Here is a 20,557-nt window from a genome sequence, read left to right as displayed (position 1 = left end):
TAGGTGGAAGGAGAATTAGTGGTAGGAGAAAGACACTGATAGATCAGGGACATTTCATTCTGGTAGAAGTATCAGAGAAAATTAATTCTAAAATGTAAATGATATAAAATAATTAATGTAAAATAATTACAAAGTCCATATAAAATTTGGTTCTGAATCGTATGAAGTTTATCTAAAGTTTATCCCTTCTGCCCTCTCACCTCCTCACCAAAAAATTGCTCAATGATCAAATGGGACCTTTTGCACCTTTAAATCAAGCTGGATGCCAAGAACAAAACATTAAAGAGCAACTCTTCCTGGACAAAAATATAACTGCCTTTGTAAAGTTTATTGATGTTTAGAAAAACAGCTCGGAGGTGGCATAACACAGCTGAATGATTTTGGAGGTAAAACCATCACTCAGAGTCTTGAAAGACTTCCCACATATTTTTCATATAACATCAATAGAGTATCTGGGCCAAATCAACCTAGTTGTTGATATCAACCTAATTACATGAGGGACAAGTGAGTCATATTTTCTTGAAAAATGTACAGGTATCTAAAGTCAAAAAAAAGAAGATACTGAGCATTTTTTCACAAATCTTCTTAAATAGATTCTACCTGATCACAGGAAAATAAAAACAAATAAATTTTTAAGAAAAGAAAAACAGAGGTTAACAGAAAACTTTTCATGAAAACAATAATTCTCTTTGAATCAAACAGTTTTAGACAAATTTTATTGCACCAGGATGACATCAAGTGGCTATTCAAGCCAATTACCCTACACTTGCTGGAAACAGTTGTAATGATATCTCTTTAATAAGCTATTCCTACTGTGTAAACATAATTGTATTGCTAACAACTGCCTCTAATTTAAATTCAAATTTTGCATGTCTTTATTCCATATCCTCTGTGCTTTCCTCAAGCCTTTCTAAAGAAATAATAAACCTTCCAACTCATGGCATAAATTACTTTTCATATAATACTTCTGAGTTCAGGGAATAATAAATGCAGACTTCTGTGGATTTAACAGATTTATTAAACTTTATAATAACTGGAATAATTAGACTTAGCTAATCATTCTTTAACTAGAGGGAAGAAATTAATCCTTGAAAGATCTTCTTGGTATGTAAAACACATGATTAATAATTGGAAGTAATCTCACTTTTTTGGCCAGTGGGAGCAATCACTAACCCACCTCACCAGAGACATGGGAGAGCCTCCACCACTGGAGGTTTTCAAGATGTGGGGGGACAGGTTGGAAATAATCTCCTCTCTGCTCCCTTTCCTGTGAAAGGCTGGACCAGATGACCTTTCAAAGTCCTTTCTTGCATAGACTATTCTGTGATTTTACATTTTAGACAACAAATATCTGTGGCTTCTATAAACTTGTATTGAGGCTATAAAAATACGATAAGTTTGAACTAATTAATCAATTAAAATTTCAAGATCCTTTGACTTTAATAATAATATGGTTCTCTACAGTTTGTATTTCTCAAAATTTTATTTCAAGTAATTTTCATCTTAAAATATGGCAGTAAGGATTATAATCCAAAATTTAATTTCCAGAAAATAAAATATTTCCTAGTATTTAAAAGACAATCTCTTTACAACATAAAGGATGTGATCTTACAAATTTACATTTCCTTCCTAAATGCTGCACAGAATTTAAGAAGTCTTCAAAGAAAATTAAATTGATTTATAAATAGCAGAAGTAATGAAACCTTCCCAAGAGTTTTTATCCTTCACTCCCCTACAAAGCTTTACTCACCTCAGGAACCTCATCCTTATTTCAAAGAACCAGGTATATTCTGCCTGCTTTTCATTTAGTGCAACATTATTTTGAATAATTCTCCAGCCTGTGAGTGCCACAGATCTCATAGGAATTGAAGTGTATTCCAAATTTGCTTGAAAATAGCTGTAATTTCAAAAGTTATTATGGGTGCAATGACCAGATGAAGAGAAGCAGGGACAGCATTGCCATGTAAGCCTTGGCTCTTGAAGAAGGTAGTAAAAATTAAACATACCCCCCCTCAGAAAAACCCCACAGCCACCACAAAACAAAGCAAAACAAAATAAAAAAAAACCTCAAACCCTCTACTATTGCCCTGAACAGCTATCAATTTGTAAGGTGTCGGTTTCCATTGTTTCTCTTGCTCTCCCAATGTTCTATATGAATTTATTGTAGGCTAAAATTCTTCCACATTGCTTTTTTTTTTCTTTCTTTTTCACCAGGTCTAAATGCACTTGAAATATTACCTTACTGTTACTGTTGGGGTAACAGGCGTTGGTGTAAGGAAAGAGTTGAACAAAGAGCAACAGCAGCAGCATCTCTCAGGACAGCCTGCACCTGAGACAGAACTGGAGTTTCCACTTCTGCACCAGCACAGAACTGTGCACTCTTCACACTCCTTTACCATTGCTTTGGAGACAACAATGGAAAATGTCAAGATGACAGATTTACTGTAGGACTGTGAGCTGTAAGCTGTAACCAAAAAAGCTCTTAGGAGTAAAGATACACATATTGAGTGATTTTGAATAAACCCCAGATTCACCCTCTGCTGCTGGTGAGTCTCATGCCTTCACGTATCACAATTACCCACCCTGAGGATGTTTTGCAGAGCACACCTACAGGAGATTTGTCCAAGCCTTGTCTTGGCAGCAGTTTCTGCTCTGCTTGCACGTCAAGTGACATCACCATTCAAATACTCAAATGACACCAAGCTGCAAGTTCTGCCAAGAGCTCCTCTAAGTTATGTTGTCACATTTTTATTTAAAATCTCTGATTGACTGTTGGAAGGATGTTTTCGTCTGCTGTGATGCCCACAGTAAGCAGATCCATGTAACCCCTAGAAAAGCAGGCCTGAAAGAAACTACTAAGCTGCCCTTCAGAGCCTGATATTCACCCAAACACCCCCAGGGACTTTTCTAACAAGACAGTCACCTTGTCTTTTCTGAGCTTTGGGGTTTCAGAGATAGACTTGATAAGGAATGACAGCTCTTAGTCATGGCAGACTCTGGAACTAACAAACTTCTTTTAAGTGGCAGACAGAAAACTTGCTGCACTGAGTCCATGATTTTGTGGTGCTTGGTATAATGCACTTTTTCAAAAGTATATGCCCTCTAAATACCTGTGTATCTTTTTTTCTTTCAGTCATTTATTCATATTGAAAGTAGGTTTAGAACAACAAGCATGAGGGTTGCAGTGTCAGGATTCATTTAACCAGTGTTACAGCACCAGTAACTTAATAATCACCAGAAGAAACAAAAATGCCTGATTCTGTTTTTGCTGAAAGTCACAGCAAAATGCATGAATTTTAACAGGAATACACCTGTGGGCCTAAAATTTTTAATACTTTAGCTTTGAATTTTTGAAGTGTTTCCTTCAGTAGCACCCTGCAAGTTCAAGCATCTATTAAGTTCAGGCCATTATCCATTTGAAGACTTTAAACTATTACCAGCAACTTAGTCTTACAAGTAATGAGCCTCACATTGAAATGAAGTAGTTCAGAAAATTTTTTCTAGTGGCATTTCCTTGTAATGTCCACCTTTGATAGCTCTACCAATTAATTTTCTTTCCTCCCTGCAAGATCAAAAGGACATTTATTTATTACATATTTGACTTTCTTTGTTCCAAATAATTTTGGCCTTCCATTTTTAGGACAAATTAGAAGTGAACTTTGATTTCCTTGATGCACAGATAAGAATTTATGCTTGTATTTCAGTCACAAACTGAAACAAAGAATATAGAATTAAGTGCTAACCAACTAAGATCATTCAGTCATTGTCTGTAGAATACTGCCAGAGAATAGAAACATGTGGCACTTGTCTAGAGCACTTTATACCCATTATTCCAAACAGCATTTGATAAATAGTATAAACATTAAATAGTCTCATCACAAAACCTAAAAGATAGGCAGGAATCTTATCTATCAACAAAGGGCAGATACAATCACAGACTGCTTTGGAAGTGACCCAGGCATGGTCTAGTTCCAGCCCCCCTGCCAGGGGCAGGGACCCCTTGCCCTGAACCAGGTTGCTCAGAGCCCCATCCAGTCTGGCCTTGGACAGTCCCAGGGATGGAGCAGCCACAGCTTCCCTGGGAATCCTATAACAGCATCTCACCAACCTCACAGTAAAGAATTTCTTCCTAACATCTAATCTAAACCTATTCTCCTTGAAGCTGCTCCCCCTTGTCTTATCACTACCCTCTCCTGTCAAAAGTGCCTCCCCAGCTTTCTTGTAGATCCCCTTCAGTCAGTGGAGGGTGCAAAACCTGGTGCTGGTGTTCTCCAGGGGGAGCAGCCCCAGTTCTCTCAGCCATCGTAGGAAAGGTGCTCCAGCCCCTGATCATCAATTAAGAAGCCTGCTATTGTTGTTGGCTGATGCACATTCCAGTTTCCATAATTTATTTTTCAAAGTTTTCAGGCTTTTTTCTCTAATTAAGGCTAACAGTGTGTGTGTCAGAGAGAGAGCACGAGCAAGCACAAGGACAGAGAGAGAGAGCAAATGTGCACACAAAAACTGCTGAAAGTAATTTCCCACAGGCTTGAGCTCTAACAATGGAAACAATATCACAATAAAAAAATGTAGCTGTTTAAAAAGAAATATCTACTGGAGTTCTGTTTTAACAATAATACAACATATTTGCCAATGTGTTTCCATTACTGGAAAATTCAACTATTTCCAAGAACAGGAGCAAAGGAACAAAGGAATGATAATGCAGCATGCATAAAGCTAAAGAGAAAGGCTTTCTTTCCAGACTTCAAGAGAATTTGCCTCTTCTTTTGGCACAAAAAACCACTGAGAAAGATAATGTGGTCTGAGCACTAAAAAGGATGTTTGCATAGCTTCCTTTCTAAGGAAGAGGAAGGACCTATAATAGTAGATAAGAGATTCATGTTGAATGCTGAACACTTTGCAGAACTACTTTGTTTTGATTTAATTGTTTTAATGATAAAATATCTGAAAGTGAAAATGAAGATCTGTTAATGCATTACCACTTAGCAAATTGAGGCTTGTTGTAGGTTTGTTTTCTTGAGGGTCAGATCCTTACCTTATGAAAATGCACAGTTTGCATTTGAAAATGCAATTCAGTCCCACTGAATTGGCTGTAAACAGATGAAGTTTCATGAGCTATTGCCTAGAACCAACAGAAAATATACAGCATTTATAACTGACAATTTTTTTTTCTCTGTGATGTAGAGTGTAATTATAACCTGAGGTATAATTAGCTGCAAAAAAGGACCAGGGAAAGAGAAAACTTTATCAATCCATTTCCGGTCCTACTGTCCTAAAGAAACATGATATTACAAATTAAAAGCAGCTTGTAAAACAATTAGATAAAATAACTTAGTTTTCTGACGGTGATTGATAAAGAGACCTGGACTCCATGGTTTGAATGCTTGAAGCTGATTTATTGATTCCAGAGCTCAGTATTTATACCTTTTCAACTGTAGCTAAAAATAACTCCTTGCTTAAACAATAATAACCATAACAACCATATCTATTTTTCTTAATAACATTGTTTAACTATAAGCTAGTACAGACCTGCACAGACATGTACAGGCACACCATTATCTCTTTCTTCTTTCTTCAGGGTTTGCTCTAAGCTGCCAGGGCTTACGGCCTGCCAAAGCGAACGTCCACCTCTGCCATGAGCTGAGCAGTGCTCTCAGTTCTGCTCTCCAGCTCTATTCCCACAGTTCTTGGATTCATGAATGCAGCCCTGCATTGTGAATCCAGCCATAGAGAATGCTTATGATGTTGCTTAGTCAACAGCAGGCAAATGAGAAATAACATAATACAGGACTGGACCCTTTCACCAACAGACCTACAGTTTCCTTTTCTTACTGCTGGAGTGGTAGAATCAATTATGACTTCCCATTAGGTCCTTACCTGGTGTTAGCTCCAGCTAAGCCTTGCTTTAGAGATCTCATCCCTAAGCAATGGTTTTGTAGCATCTTTGGCACCTGCTCTTGCTTCCCATGTGCTCTCTTATCGGGCTTGCTAGGGTCTTCGAAGAAAACTAGAGCAGCTGGGTTGTTGTAAAAGTTGTTTATTGTGTGGCTGGAAGATCAGTCTCGAAGGTGAAGCATTCAGAGGATAACAGTCCGTGCCATTGTGCAGCTCTGTTTGGCATAAATTCCCCTCATCCCAAGCAGAGGCAGAGCAGCAGCCTCATCAGCAGCAGCAGCCCCCTGATCTCTGGCATTCTCAAAGCAGTGTGTTTTTATTCTCTTTTTACCCAATCAGCTACAAACACGATTCTATCACTGTCCTCTTGGGCCTATCTGGGCCTAACGTTGATGTGCGAAAGTGGTGGTAATTTCTTACACAGACTCCACGCACTTAGCTATATCTGTTCTATCTAGGAATGCCAGCAATGCTACAGAACGTTTTCGTTATGTCTAGGCCTTGGTTAACTCTGCTACTGAACTTTAAACTAGGCTTTAGGGCTTTTCTTACTAACACAGGCTCTTTATCTGCTTAAGGCACTTAAAATACTCTCTACTTATTAAAACTAGAGCTTACATTTCTACCTCATGTCTGCATGGATTTATGTATTTTAGTTTCTCTGAAGGTTTTAATTCAGCCCTCACATTTCTGAGTATTTCTGAGCATGTGCTAATGGGGTCCAGAGGGGCTTGCACCCCAGCACTCTATTTTTGCACTAGAAGCCATTGCTGACTATTTAGAGTTGGCAATAGTCTGGCAGCAGGAAGCTTGTTGGGGTAACAGGTGTTGGTGTAAGGAAAGAGGTAAACTGAGAGTAACAGCAGCAGCATCTCTCAGGACAGCCTGCACCTGAGACAGAACTGGAGTTTCTACTTCTGCACCAACACAGAACTGTGCACTCTTCACACTCCTTTACCACGGCTTTGGAGACAACAGTGGAAAATGTCAAGAGGACAGATTTATTGTAGGACTGTGAGCTGTAACCTACAGATACTCTGAGTCTGTAAGCTTAGGAGTAAAGATATACATACTGTGTGCTTCTGAATAAATTTCAGATTCACCCTCTGCTGCTGGGTCTTGTCTCTTCAAGTATCACAGAAGCTAGACAAGTTGATTCTCAAAGTTCTTTTCTAACCAATATTTCTATGATTCTGTGAATGCTTTTTGACAACTATTGATTTCTAAAGCAATATTAAAAGTTACATTAATAACAGTACATATAAAATTCAGCATTTAGTGCAATTTACTCATCAGAACACAGTCAATATTAATTTTAGAAGTCACAGAATACTGCTCCCATCAATGGTCATTATCTCAGGGGAAAAAAAAGCTATTTTCACATAAACCTTGGAATTCGTACTCTACTGCCATTATTTAAATATAAATATTTTCTTTGAAGAACTAATACTGTTCATTAATATCTTAAGAAAGACAACAATTTCAGGTCCTAAATTATTGGCTGCTCTCATCTGATAATATACATAGATGTTTTATTAGAGACAGGTAAAACAAATGTTTCATAATTTCCACATCATGTGCAAACAATCAGACAAAATCCCTTTAAATTGCCGCAAAGGGTTCAATTCCCTACTCCTTTAAATTTCATCACAATAATTTACAACTATTCAGAAGGTATGCAATCTGTTGCCAAACTGGTGTGGTTTCATTTAACACCTAATTTCATTCTGCATATGTGCAAATTAATAGCTGAGGTGCAAACCAGTGGAGAATTAGGATTCAAGGCAGAAAACTTTGTCTGGTGATTAGAATTTCATAATGCACTGAATGGAAGGTCATCTGAGACAATTCCTAGAGTACAACTAAGCATGCATAAAGTTATTTGAAACTCTTGGTTCTGTAACCTGGCAAGAGAACAGAGGTTTGGGTTAGCCCGAGGATGTAAACCAGACAGGAGCTATTCACAGATGAGCATCCAGGAATAGCTGTTCCCAGCTGTCTCCAGCTCTGTACTACTGGGATATCCCAGGCAAACTAGGCAGCAAAAACAAAGTAAAGCACAACTTATGAGCCCACATTTCCTTGTGGAATTTGACTCCAGATCTAAAGAATTTAAATATTGTCACAGACAAACCAGTCTTAACAGTCAGGGAATTTATTTTAACTTAATTTAACTTACTGCCACAGTTAACACAAACTTACAATGACTTGTTCAAATATTGGGAAAAAGGAAACATAAGTAATTAAACAAACACTTATGGAAATATCTTTCTTCCCCCTCACTCAGGCTGAGCTCAGGCCAAACTCACACATTCCCCCACTTGAAAGTTTCAACTTTCTTTATTTTCCCCATGACTTATGTCCTGCTCATCCTAATTTCCTCCGTCAGGTGGCAGAAAACGCAAACGTGTGGCATCAAGAGTGGTTTCTTTCTGCAGCCTGGGCCAGGAAAATGAGCTACACCAAAAACAAATGAAGATAACAGCAAAAAGAGATTTGAGGTGCAGGAACAGCCAGTCACCAGTATTTGTAGGGAGCAAGGAAATTTTCTCCTGGGAAGACTAAAAACGCTTCTCAATATTTTTGGCCTTACTCAAAGTACCGAAAGAAATTATAAAGTCCCTGGGAAAAAGAGTTGTCATGCAAATTTACTGCAAGAAGAGTAGAGCCCCGGCAGGCAGATTCCAAGGTAACAGGGTGATAAAGGACTTGACAGCAAACTTAAAAGCTGGGAGGAAGAGCCTGCAGGATGCTGAACCAGAGCTAAGAGGCTGACCTTCAGCTAGATTGATTTGAAGGCATTTCAGCCTCAGAAAAAAAGTGAAGGTCGTTCATGAAGGGAAAGAACATTTTACATAGTCTAGAAGGCAGCATAAAGAAACAGAATAGATAGCAAATAGCTGGTGTGTGTAATCATCAGGCCAGGAAAAAGCTAAACAGACATAAAATGAATTTTCAGTGTCCACACTAACAGGAGTTTTATGAAGCACCTAATTTGGGTGCCTAAACTCAGAAGTTTCAATGCAGAAACACTGAAGTTCCCAGGACTGTAACACCCAAGCATTAACCTCCTTTGTGCTGCCCTGCCTTTGGCCCTGTCTCTAGTTCACAAGGCATCCACTCAACATCACTTTGTGCTTGCTCACTAACAAAATTAACCTAGTTCAAAATCCCGACAGGAAGGACCTCCAAGATTTTTGGTACTGATTTCTTTGCTGCCAGGATTTCACTCATTCACGGCACAATAACCTGCAAAATGTCAGTGGTTTCCACATCAGGAGAGTTGTCTTACATGAAAGAATACAAGATTATCCTGATACATCCATGCTAAATCAGGTGCCAGATGTGATAGTGATGAATTACTGCATTGTTCTGCCTTGAGCAACTTACCTTGCTTTGTCAGCAGAGCAACCAAGCTAAGAACACTCTTCTAAAGCTCTTCTGCTTCTGAGATCTGAGCCACTCATGAAGAGCTAATGGTGGCAATATTAACGAAAATAAATTACGACACAATCTCTTCAACAGCTTCTTTGGAAATAATACACACCTAGACCAACAATTTCCACAAAAGAGGTAATGCAAACTGGCTTCATAGTAGTAATTATTGCTTGCAGTATGAGATCTATGCCAGTGGAGAATTTAACAATTGAATAAATAATACTAAACTCTTCATATCTTTGTTACAGGAAAGCAATGTATAACTCAAATTGGAGCAGACATGAAACAGTCCATCGGTCTTTAAGTAAAACTCTCCAAGTTTATAAGAAAGCAAATGGTAAAAAGCAAAATAATTTAAGAGCCTATGGTGACACATTCATGTCATTATATTATTTTAAGTTTGTAATATTTAAGTGTGGACAAAATTGTCCTTTCCTCAAAGTAAACTGCAATGTCAAAACAAATCATAACTGCAGTTCGGGTTCTGGGGCTCAGACATCCAGCTTCTTGTGTAAAAAGTTTTATTTATGTATTTTCAATATCTAAAGCAAATGATCCCCTCTCTCTTGTCTGCTTTTTATTCTCACTTCACTCTTGTGATTTTATTTTATAGGGACCTCAAGATAACCTAAATCTGCATAATAATGGCAAAAACCTTATTTCAAGCAAACAAACTAGGAGTTTGCTGAGCTGGCAGATCTTCTTGGGCTCTCACAGCTATAATTTTAACACTGAAAGTCTAATCAAGTTGCAGTTTGAAATTGAAATGTTACTTTCTGCTGCTAGTTCAGTGCTGGTAATGACACACTGGGTTTTGTATGGGGAGGGAGAAGTATCTGTGTAGATCCTCCTTGCCTAAACTTGGCAGAGTGCCTCCCTGTTTTTAAAAGTCCACTCAACAATAGCTTATTTGTGCTGCACTTTCTATTTTGTTAACTTTTATAAAAGCAGCTCCTTGGCTGAGTTCAGCTCTTCTCAAGAAGCTCAGCTTGGATCTGCAAACACACGTAAAGCAGAGATCTAACAACACAAGCATTTTTAAAAGATTAGCCAAATGTTCCAAAGAGCCTACAAGAAACAGAAAAACTTTGCACACTATAACATTAATGTAAAATATGTTTCAGAGCAAAATCCAATCAAACTCTCTTTTGAGTAATAAATATAACAACATTTGAATGCTTTTGAAGCTACTCAGATGGGTGGACTAAATAAACTGATTCTTCTACATGCCAGGAAGCATATGTTCTTTGACTTTAATGTCCATAATGATTTTTAAATATGGACACTAAATACAAAAGACCTATCTGGTTTGATTACAAAATTCTCAGAATGAGAACAACTAAACTGATGAATGTCATTATAAACAGTAATTGCATGCTCCCAGTAAACTTATTGAAATGAAGAGAGAGTAGAGCAACCTGACATTTAGTTTCATGTCAGCATGACACCTTCCTGCAGAATCAGCTAGTGTATATATATATATATATACCTGATTGTTTTAAGGGAGTGTGGGGCAGAAGGAAAACAAAATATCTCTCTCAGCTCTGTATGTTTTGTAATAGAAAACCTAGGGGAAAGCCCAGAATTTTTTGTGACTCCAGGTTTACTTTGGACTGCATCTCAGCCCTGTCCTGCCTGGCTGCTCTAACAGCTCCTGGTGCAGTCCCAGAGGCAGCAGAAGGGCTGCTCTCTGAAATCCAAGGGCTGATTGACCTCCTGTACCCAGGCTGGTTGGCTCCTTTCAAACTGCTGCTTGTGGAAAAATGCCCTACTCAGATACAAGTAAGAAAGGCCAAAGATAAGTCTTGTCTAATCTTGCTGCTATTGAAGTACATAAGGAAAAGATAGTGGTAATATAATTTCATCTCTCACACACAGAGATACTGTGCATAGAACCTGGGAAGAAAGGGTTCTATGTCAGTGCTGATTCATCGTGAATAATACAAAAATTGAGATGTTGTGTGTGACTGAGCACACAGAGGATCTGTTCTATGGGAGAAGAGAAATGAAGCATTTGTTTTATCAATATTCCAGCCTGTAGGCTACACAATTAAAAACTCGTTACAACTCAGGTTGTTCGTTTAGATTCCGTGTCTTCTTGGCTGTCTGAGAACAGCTAAAATAATCTCAAAATCCTACAAATGGACACTATTTTAGATGTTTTGATTTGCATATCTCCCAGTAAGATTCTGGAACTCCATCTGCCTCCTGCCCACGACAATTTATATTCACTTGTTCCTTTCCTGCCTTCTAGGCTCTGAGTGGTAATACCTCAGAAACAGACACTTCAGGCACTGGGTCCTGGGGATTTTTCTTGTGGTGGTTTTTTAAACACCAACAAAACTGAACAGTTTGAAGAACCTATTAGGAGCCTGAGAGTTCTAGAAAGCATTGAAAATGACCTTGTGTAGTATCTTATATCCTGTTAAAAGGATATGACAAATTACCATCATTTACGTCTGGCCTGGGTTTGGACATAGAACTATGCCTAGGGCTTACATCTAGAGTTGATATTAAGAAACGGAATTCAAAATAAAACCCTGAGATTCTTTACATGGTGGTTTCATTTCACTTGGCTATTACTGCCATCTAGTGATACAATTTGCAATAGTCCAAACTTCCCACTTAGAAATTATATTTCATCAAAAGTATTAGGAAATGTGCAGGATATATTCCAAAAATCTATACTTCATTTACTTATTAATGTAATGCCCCATGTTGGCATGCAATTTTATACATATTCTGTTTTGAAGGTTGATGGTTTTTCTGTCTTCCTTATAAGAATGCACTTGAAGACCCAGATGCTTGCCCAAGAAGAAAACTTTTCACAGCCATAGGAGTTTATAATGCATTCAACTTCTTTTCTGGCAATTTTCTCTTGAAATGGTCATATCATTTATTACTGGATTTGTTGTTAATAAATGTTGCATAATTATTTATATGAATATAAGTTATAAAAATAATTTGGATCAAGTAAAGAGAGCTAACCTTTTCCTCTTTTCAAACACCAGAAAGTGTCCCATCTTGTTTTAAAAATAATCACTTCCCAAACCTCCTACTACCTAACTTGACTCCTCAGATATTACCAGAGGCTGAAGATCACAGTCTTAATCGTGAAGGTAAATTGCCTATTTTAAACACTTACTATCTGTCTGTGATTTGAGGTCTTTAGATCGGGGTTGATCTTTCTAAACAATTCACTGGAGCTCCAATTGGCAGATGGGGTTTATGACCATCTGGTTTTCCTTCCTAAGTAGCAAATTACCTGGTGATTTTCTGTAGCTATGAGCACTTCATTTATTTTTTTTAGTCAGATTATCTCACCTGCATGGTCAGACAATTAATAGTGCTTCAGAGCTCATCAAGTTACACACAGAACAAACAGGTACTAACAAGAAAATCTGACTCTCAGCATTATCACATCAACCATATGCAAATTTGGTTTTGATTGTTAATTGAACTGCGTGTGAAAAGTTGTCCCACATAATTCTACCCTGGGACAGCTCAGACTTTCTCCAGGCTTGTTAGAGGTGTGGGTATGACAGACTGAACACGGGCTGGGGGGTTTAGGCAAAGGGGCTCTATTTGCTTTTTCTTCACAGAAGGATGTTTCTCCAAGGACTTCCTCTGGCCTCTAGGCAATGTTTTTATACTCATTGAGATGTCTTTCCCTGGTATCTTCCCTAGCTTTGACATTCTGAAGAATGTTGACCTTCTTTAAATTAAGTAACCCTTAAGTCGTTTATTCTAGCAGAAAATTGTATTAAAACCACTTTGACTACCATTATCAGAGTGAGTTGATTAATATTCTCTTTTAATATTTCTAAATACCAAACAAGCTCCTGTATTTTTCAATTCTCAGTGCTGCAACAAATATGCATGTTTAATTCTGATTTTAGACTTAACTCTGTACAAAATAAAACTGAAAATTTAGCACAAATGTAATCCTATTGTCATATGTAGCAGCAACCTCAGTTCTAGATTACTTAATTAAAGTCATCTCCAAAATCCCAGAAAATTTAATTCTAAGATTTTCAGCTTTTTGATACCTGAATAAATCTCATTGTAGTAATACAAACAGGCAAATGCACCTCTGATAATTAACTGTGCCAATTGGAAAGAAGAAAATGTAAGACACTGTATTCTGCACAGTGGATTTTCATTCTTCCTAGAATCTCTTCAGATTTAGATACTATTAATAAATATACACTCTATTACAGTGAGATATTCAAAATACATATTTGAGTAAACTGAAAGAAAATGCTTCTTCTGAAATCAGAGGTGTCTTAGCATTGTTAATTCAATACAGAGCTTATACTCCTTAGAAAATGTATGACTTCTTGCATTCATGGGTCATTGTAAATTAACTAAACTGGTGGACTACTAACAATTCTAATTTACACTCTTTTACGAGTCACAACAGGTCTAGTGCAAGACATGACTTGAAGGGATGGAAAGGCGTGCATTACAAATTAACTTTTAAAGAAGCAATCTGCCAGTGTCAGAAATGCAAGCTGGGATGGAAAGCAGGAGCTCTGCTCATGCAGAGAATTCTGTGACATGTCAGAGCTGCTGAAATGGATCTTTTTGATCAGAGCTGGTCCAGGGAATACAGACACTCAGCATTTAGCTTTGAAATGAAACAAGCATAATAGATAACAAATTTTCTTTTTGAAAACAACTGTTGGGCTGTTGCAAAAAATAACAGCATAGGATGGTTTGACATTAGCTCTTGAATTGAATCTACAAATTCATCGTGACCAAGAGGGGGGGGATCTTCCTCCTCCCCCTTCCTTCAGACTATAAACACTCCTCTTTCTCCATTCCCATTCTCCCACACATCATGCCCTGAGCTGAGTCAATTCAAGTTGTTGAAAGAGAAGAAAATGAGCCTAACAAAGAAAGAAACTTTATCTGTAATTTAAATACTTGTAACAATTTATCCAGCAGAGTGTTAGAGCTGGTTTTGGGGGAAGGTGGGATCAGGCAGCTGGACCCAGCTGAGGAGGAATTGACCCATTCTCACAAGAATGAGCCATTACATTTCATCAGTGCAACTTTATCCTCAAATAAAGGATCTGTTCTTCCAAATCCTCCATCCCATGTCACCTAGACAGTGTTGCACCCTGCTGTGTCTCAGTTCTGGTGCTTGTTCAACCAGAGTGCTGTCATGAGTAAAATACACTAATGTTTTCATTGTCACTGACATACTTTACTGGGTTACATTGCTTAAAAAAAAAAAAAAAAAAAAAGAAAAAAAGTCAAATAAGCCATGCTGAACCTGATGTAGTAAAGTGGCAGAGATGCTCATTCACAGCACTTCAAGAAGCCAGGCTGGTCAATCATACTGGTTTAGCTTGCCCTAAATTGCAGTCTCCCTCAGAATTAAAAAAAAATATTTTCCTCTCAGTATTCTCATTTTTCATTCAATTTCTTTCTCCATTTATGGAGAGAATAACAGAACAGAGCAGCTGGAAGATAGAAGTGGGCCATCATTTGGTAGAAGGACAACTAGAAGGTAAGTGGGGAATATTGGTCCACCCTACTCCTAACCCTTCCTGCAACTGGGAAATTATCTGAGGCTCACAGCTTGAATTTTTCAATAGCAGATGAGACCAGCATGTAAAATTATTTCATTCTAATGATAATTGAAGAAACCTTGCTGGAAAAGGTTACCATAGTGAGATTAATTGAAAAACTAAGACTGAGTTAAATGTCAAGTTTAAAATTAGTATAATCTCATTAAACTGATTCATTATTTGCTGTAATAAAGGCAAATCTATTATAACTGTGCCCCTATAAAGACAATAGGCCAGAAATTATAAAATAACAGCATATGAAATTACAAAATTCAGCAATAACATACCCACTATAATCACAGTCTTTATAATATCCCATAAAAATGAATTTAAGTCACAATAAATATTTTGCCTTATGACAGTTGGCTATGTATCTTCATATATGAAGTATCACAAGGTATATGGAAATTCTTTTGTTTTTATAAATATGATTTCTTAAAGCAAATATCTACATAGCAACTGCAGAAGGAAAAGGGGTTAAATATTTTGAGCTGTAGTTTTACTGTTCACTACAAACTGAGGACATGCAGCAATCGGATATCAAGCCAGGCCAAACACATCAGCTCTGCAGGGACCACCTCTGGGTCAGTTCATAGCTCACACTCCTCCAAACCTGCACCAGTTCTCACTGCACAGTTGAAAATGATTTGGCAGACTCAGCTACGATTGCTGTGGTGGAACAATCTTGAGATGGGCCCTTTTATTCCTCCAGATGCAGCTCAGAATCACTGCCATGTCCATGGAGTGCACCAAGCCCACTCTAACAAAGATCAGCGTCCAGGTGGAACAGATGCAACCAGGGCTCTGCCCAAAGCAAGGTCAGCTTTGAGGATGGATGAAATTACCTGGAGTTTTATCCTGTCAATTATTGAAAAACATCCAGGGACAGAAGGACGGAAGGACAGAAGGAAGGTAGTCCAAGTTCTCTGTGCAGCCTGCTCCAATGTTAATACAAACTTGTCCTGGAATAGGACAACTAAAATATTTCCTTTGTACAGTCAGACACTACTGGGCAGCCCAAACCATTAAAGGACTATGAAGAATTTTAGTGTAAAACAGATATTTTAAAGTCTGATTTCCAGCAGAAGCAAAAGTGAAATAAATTAAACAGTTATTGTGTGTTCAGCAGAGCAGCCTCCTCCTCTCTTACAGTGACCATAAGGGATACAACAAGAGAAGCCCTCCCCTATAAATATTCTTTGAAACACTGATCACTTCTCTGCCTATATTCCTAAGAGCAAAATCACTCAAAAAGCAGGGGTTTTTTCTTGCTTACCTTTTTTTTTTTTTTTTTCCCCCTCTGACCTGCTATTTCTTCATGAGAGGTGAGCTACTAAACTGAGAAATTCTGGGCAGCTGCTCATTCATTTAACATCCATAAAGGAGTTTTTTTCTTAAAATTCAGGTGGCTGTACATCTAAATGAAACAAGGCTGAAAAGAGCAGGTGATAATTATTTCACTGAGCAAGGTCACCTGGCAAACTACATCTGAAAAAAATGTAAAATGAACAGGCTGGATCAAAATCTTAGAACACTACCCACCTGAATGATGAAATCACTACCTTTGTAATTAACTACACACAAACGCTCCCTCTCAACACTGGAAATTGGGCTAAGGCCCAAATTAAAATCAAGACCAAAGCACTCAGAGAATATTCTCTCTATATTTAAATAAGTTCCTGTCTAAATAACTGTTTAAAAAGAGCTATACGTTATCATACACATAAGTGTCCATTCTTCACTCCTTGGCAGTAGTCAAAAGAAATGAATATTCAGAATTAATACCTTAATCATTTCTGAAGTCAGAATTTTATTTCTATTAGAAAATGTTACATAAGACAATGTCAGAAATAGACAATTGAACTTCTGATTATTGAAGCAGGATAAAAAACTGAAATCTTTATGTTTTCAATGAAAAGTGATCTACTGTGAAAAGAAAATAAAAATCATTTTATACTGAAAAGTTTGATGGTAAATATTGATAGAGGTTTGCATTTCAACTTTGCAGCTACCAGAGACCAACAGAGTTTCACATGTTTTTGCTGTAACTCAGCTGCAGAGGAGCTGTTTGGGTTCCATTCCACAGAGTGATACAAAATATCTTTATGGGGAGAAAATACTAGATAATAGAGAATTACCTCATTCCTAAGGAATAGCCTAACAAGAACCAACAATGAGAAGTGGGAAAAGAACAGCAAGGTGATTAAACATGGTGGGGGAGAGAAGAGGGATTACCAAGAAAAATGAGGGTCCCATCTTTGGACATTTCAATCAAAATGAGGTAATCTTTTGAAAGACAAACTACAGTAAACCAGACTTAGTGGGAACAGCAGCAGAAGTAATGAGGTACAACATGAGAGACTGTTAAGTGATCACCTCCTAATAAACACCCTAAAACTTCCTGTTGCCTCGAGTTCCATGAATTCCTTCTCATTTACAATGTTTTGCTTCAAAACAAAAACCATACTTCATAAGTTTCAAAACACTTTGTAATGCAGTCATAATAAGGGAAAGTAAACTGTATTAAGCCAGATCTTAACTGAGGTAGAAAAGCATATTAATCCCAAGGGTGTTTTTCCCTAAGGCTTAACATCTGCACAGGAAATTCATTCTAAGAAGAAGATACAAATCTATTCCCTACATTGTCTGGTAGGATGGATTTTCTGCCTATAGATTGGAAAATGAAAATGTTGATAGTCCAACTTAAATGAAAAATTTTTAGATGGTAATTCTGGTCATTTTTGTGCAGTCCTGGATTTCACCTGGTTTCAGAGCCTGATTTGATAAGTGTTTTGCAATTGCCAGGAAGGAAGGGCATAAAATAAATGCTTTTTATATTCTTTCTATGAATACATTTCATGTATTAAGTTCTTTCTGGAAAAGAAAAAAAAAAAAAAAAAAAAAGAAAAAAAGAAAAAAAAAAAAGAAAAAAAAAAGTTAACTTTTCACCACAAAGAAAAAGCCAGAGTTACCGAAGTTCTGGTTTATATACAAGCTTCAAATTCTTGTTTTTATTAGCGTACTTTTATTAGTGTACTTAGTGTAAGAGACACACACATACTAAAAAACAAATGTAATTTTCTGTGAATAAACCATTTTCAAAGTAAATTTGGTGAAAATATACACAAAAATTTAAAAAAGGAAGATATAAAATACTAAAAGGCCTTTAAACCCTGAATAGACTGGAAAAAATCTTGTATTCAGGAAATCATTTTAATTGTTTCTCTGCCTCACTTTCACTAGACAAAATAGTGTTTGATGGTTTCTGATATGTTTATGACACACTTGCATCTCCTGACGTACTTCAGAACTTGGCACAAAGAGTTAAGATTTGAAACCACTTTTAAGAGTGAATGCTTACTGCACAAAAGGAAAATATTTTTCTTTTTGCTGTTTATCAGTCTCTCTCAAAACAAAGTTGTTGCAGATGGTACAGAGGCTGCTGGGACAATCTCAGCTAGAGATACTGCTAGGCATGGATTACGTTTGTTTGCAATCTGAAAGAGTTTTCTTGTTTTCTTTCTTTGTTTTAGGAACTCGTGATTCTGCTACAAAGGCGTAGAAGTCTGCTACAATTCACCTATTGATTGAAGAATAAACCATTGTACAATCCTGCACTGGATGAATCTTTTGAGACTCAAGAGCCATTACCCACTAGTACTTAGAGGAGTCACTCAAAGCAAAATTAAAAATTGTCTGTGTGTATAGCTGCAGAAGTATCAGCTTAGGTTCAGGTGCAGGAAAGACAGTAAAATCAGAGCTGAACAAATCTATTTGGATGACTGTAGCAAAGCCTTGGCTTCATTAGCTCTATTAGAAAAATATACGTTTTCCTTCAAGACAGCCACACCTTTTCCTGACATCCATCCATTTCCATCTCTCATTAGTACATAACTGTCTTTCACATACCCTGTTTATCAAATGATCAAATTTACTCATGTATAAAGCCAGCTTCCTACCTTGTCAAAAGGGAAAATTGTCATATTACTCTCTTGTTAAGTGAGGAAAACCTTTAAGTGGAAATATAATTTTCTGTAAATTTTCATAACATCAAAACCAAACCTTGAAAGCCTAAATAAACTAAATTTTGGACCTTATGTCACTGTAGGGGTCATATTGATACAAAGGGACAGAATATATGTCTCCAAGTTAAGGAAGCATCAAGAAAGTTAAAATCCTTATAATATGACAATATAAAGTACCTTCTAGTTTATCTAATACTCCCCTGGTTAAATATAAAATCCAGACGTTTTCACTTTGCTTTATATATTTCCTTTTTTTCTTCTCTTTCTACTTGCACACTCTTTACTATGATTTTTAAATAATAAAGGCTATTTAAATCATAGAATCATAGAACAATTTGAGCTGGAAGAAACCTTGTAAAGGCCATCTAGTCCAGGTCCCCTGCAATGAGTAGTGACATCTTCAACAAGTCAGGTTGCTCAGAGCCCCATCCTACCTGACTTTGAATATTACCAGAGATGGGTCATCTGTCACCTCTGAGCAAACTGGACCAGTGTTCTAATACCTTCATTATTAAATGCTTCTTATATCTGATCCAAAAATGACACCCTTCCATTTAGAACCATCACCCTTCTGCTATCACAACAGGTCCTGCCAAGAAGTTTGTCCTTATCTTTCTTGTACGTGCCACTTCAAGTACTGAAAACCTGCAAGATTCCCCTGGAACCTTCTCCTCTCCAGGCTGAACAATTCCAACTTTCTCAGTCATTCCTGCTAGAAGAGATATTCCAGAGAGGTGTTCCTCTCATCATCTTTGTGGCCTCCTCTGGGCTTCACCCAGCAGCTGATGTCCTTCCTGTGCTGGGACCCCAGAGCTGGTGCAGCCTTGCAGGAGGGGTCTCACCAGAGCAGAGGGGCAGAATCCCCTCCCTCACATGCTGCCACGCTGCTTTGCATGCAGCCCAGGACAAAACTGGTTTTCTGTGCTGCCAGTGCACATTGCTGGGTCATGCCAGCACTCTCAAGTCCTTCTGGGCAGGGCTGCTCTCGCTCTGCCCATCCCCAGCCCAGACTGATACAGGGAGTGGCTCCAACACAGATGCAGCACCTGGCAGCTGGTCTTATTAAACCCATGAGATTCCCATGGCCACTTCTCAAGCTTGTCCAGCTCCCTCTGGATGTCATCTCCTCCTTCAGGACTGTCAGCCACACCTCTCAGCTTGGTGTCTGCTGCAAGTTTGCTGAGGGTGCACTCGGCCCCTTCACCTATGTCATCAATGAGGATGGTAAATAGCACTGGTGCACTACAGACCTCAGGGGAACACCACTTGTCACTGATGTCCACTGGGAGGCCAAGACATTAACCACTACCCTCTGGGGGCAGCTGTCCAGACAATTCCTCATCCACCAAAGAGAACAACAATCAAATCTATCTCTCTCCAACGTAGAGAGAAGGATGTTATGGGGGACTGTGTCAAGGGCTTTACAGAAATACAAACAAAACCCTTCCCCTGGCCACTGATGTATCTCTGCATCGTGGAAGGCCCCTGGGTTGGGCAGGCAGGACTGGCCCTTGCTGAAGCCGTGCTGGCTGCCCCAAATCTCCTCCCTGTCCTCCATGAGCCTTAGCAGAGCTTCTGGGAGGATCTGTTCCATGATCTCCCCAGGCACAGAGGGAAGGC

General features: G+C 38.1%; 2 long non-coding RNA genes across 2 annotated transcripts in view; one reads left to right on the top strand and one right to left on the bottom strand.

Annotated features, from left to right (window-relative positions):
* LOC134554730 (uncharacterized) overlaps window positions 1-2,110 on the bottom strand; it is a 33,695-nt gene extending 31,585 nt beyond the window's left edge. Inside the window, exon 1 of the long non-coding RNA XR_010081309.1 lies at window positions 1,751-2,110. This is a non-coding gene — a long non-coding RNA (uncharacterized LOC134554730). The remainder of the gene's footprint in view (window positions 1-1,750) is intronic.
* Window positions 2,111-13,731: 11,621 nt separating this feature from the next.
* Window positions 13,732-18,996, top strand: LOC134555106 (uncharacterized). The gene is made up of 3 exons (XR_010081372.1): window positions 13,732-14,851; window positions 15,625-15,730; window positions 18,446-18,996. It is a non-coding gene; the product is annotated as an uncharacterized LOC134555106 (long non-coding RNA).
* Window positions 18,997-20,557: the final 1,561 nt, after the last annotated feature.

Source organism: Prinia subflava, chromosome 9, assembly GCF_021018805.1.
Source record: "Prinia subflava isolate CZ2003 ecotype Zambia chromosome 9, Cam_Psub_1.2, whole genome shotgun sequence".
NCBI classification, from domain to species: Eukaryota; Metazoa; Chordata; class Aves; order Passeriformes; family Cisticolidae; genus Prinia; species Prinia subflava.
Note: the sequence above shows the minus strand (reverse complement) of the source record. Positions and strands in the feature narration are given on the sequence as shown.